Source organism: Martes martes (genome assembly GCF_963455335.1).
Source record: "Martes martes genome assembly, chromosome: 2".
Taxonomy (NCBI): domain Eukaryota; kingdom Metazoa; phylum Chordata; class Mammalia; order Carnivora; family Mustelidae; genus Martes; species Martes martes.
This window is the reverse complement of record NC_137889.1, coordinates 83964556-83966620: the sequence shown is the minus strand read 5'-3', so window position 1 is coordinate 83966620 and position 2065 is coordinate 83964556. Positions and strand designations below refer to the sequence as shown.

General features: G+C 39.7%; 1 pseudogene across 1 annotated transcript; it reads right to left on the bottom strand.

Annotated features, from left to right (window-relative positions):
• Positions 1-435: 435 nt before the first annotated feature.
• On the bottom strand, positions 436-1537 carry LOC308338301 (eukaryotic translation initiation factor 3 subunit M-like; annotated as a pseudogene). The gene has a single exon. The product of its transcript is annotated as a eukaryotic translation initiation factor 3 subunit M-like (transcript).
• Positions 1538-2065: the final 528 nt, after the last annotated feature.

Sequence of the window (2065 nt, the reverse complement as noted above, 5' to 3'; positions counted from 1 at the left end):
CGTTCCCACTCTGCTTTACCTGCCCACTGGCGTCTTCTGCCCCCGTAGAGATCCAGACATGTATAATTCTGATCTCAGGCTGATTTCATGGGTGATCGGAGTTCTTTGGTAGGTAATCAGCTCACTTTAGGGTACAGGTTGAAACGGCGCCTCCTCCTACTTCCCTGCCATCTTGTCTCCCCTCCTCCATGTATTCTTTCATCAAAGCTCTTGTTCCACCTTTAACCCCCTTCCTTGCAGAACACAACTTATGTAATATACAAGATAGATAGTGACCCTTTGGAACTGGTTGCTTTGTATCCTCTGAAACTTGTGAATTTTTACATTTCTTTTAAAATTAAGACAGTAAATGTCCAGACTGTAGTCAAATTGCAGTTTGTTTGACTGTGATTTAGATTTTTTCCAAAAAGAACAAAATTTTATATATAACATAATTCATGCATCAGAAAGACTCAAAATGCTGTTTTTCACTTTGTTCAAGTTTTGTTTCCAGGCATTTAGTGTGTCATGCAGTTGTTATCACTGCTGTTTTCCAAATGTCCATTGTGTGCTATGACCAATAACTATTTTCTTCTGGGTCTGATCAATTTTGCAGGGAACCATTTTGTTTCTTACATCAATAACAAAGGCTTCGACATCATTGGCCCCAATCTGAAGTTCTTGCTGCATTGTGTTAAAAGAAATTTCTTTATTTTCCACTGCCATTCCCATAAAAGTAAGCAGTCTCACTTTTTCCATACTCTGTTCATTTAATAGACCAAGTGACTCAATGAAGACTTTATTATTCTGGTAAAACTTGACATATGATGCCAATTTAGCACTCACAAAAATGGTGAAAAGATCATAAATAAGCTCACCTTCCAAAAATTTGACTCAAAAATGTGATTTAAAAAGAAATGCATTTGGATCTTTCAATGATTGTACAATACACCTATGGGCATCAAGTCAAGCCTGGGAAGCGTCATTCTCCATGTAACTTCCTAGCAATTCCACCGTGACTTTTGAAACAGCATGACTTTTCTTACAATCCACAAATGTCTCATAAATGAGTCTTTATAAAGGTGAGCTTCCAGTCAGAAATCCATTTTCTAACTCGATCCAGCTCAGTTGGAATACACTGGATGGCCCCACAAGGTGCTGCCCCTTTAACGAGATGGCAGTATACGGTGTATCTTATGGGAGTGTTCTTATCCATCCCATGGCAAAGGTTGATTAACAATTGTGGTCTCAGAGATGGGTGTTCAACTTCCCGAAATGTGACCAGCTTTTCACACAAGCTTTCAGTCAGAGCTCTTTGTTTGTCCATTTCTGGGATCAGTAGGAGAGACACCATGCTGTTCATTCACACTTTCAACATCTTTATCATCTTCCTTCAGACATACACCACAGGTTTCAATGTTTTGAGCTAAATCTACACGAAGTCCACCTTCTGAGTTCTCTTCTGAAATTTCAGCTCCTTTAGATTTCAGATAAGCTCAAAGCTCAGGAGCCTGATCTTCCTCACATCACTGATGTCGATGAAGGCCGGGATGCTCATGTTGAAAGCCCGGGTATGGCGGTTGCACCACTCACCATTTCATGCTTTTATTATATTTCCTCCTCTTCTCTTTTTTTCCCTAGAAAATTTCTGGCATAATAATATATCTATGCACAGACTTATTCATCTATTCATTATGTGTCTAACAATGCTCACTTGCTCCCACTTCTTTTCCTGAAATGTTTTTTTTTAACCAGACTGTAAATCAAAGAAGTGCATTGATCTGGATTTTCCCCTGTTTTGGTTACTGATGTATCCCACGTACTTAGAGCAATATGTTGGCCATGGATGAAGAACCACACATAAATGATGAAACAACCTTCTGTCCTTTTTGCTTGACCTGAAGGTTTCTATTTGGCCTCCAAAACTTGTGTCAAGACTTCATCCCCAGCAAGACTTTGCTAACTCCACGGTGGGATAGTTGCCCTATGTCAGACTGGCACAGCACTTGGCATTTGCCTTAAAGTTGACTTACTTGAATTTCCTATTTAGGCCCCTATGCTCAGAGTGTCCTGCTATGTTCTAAGT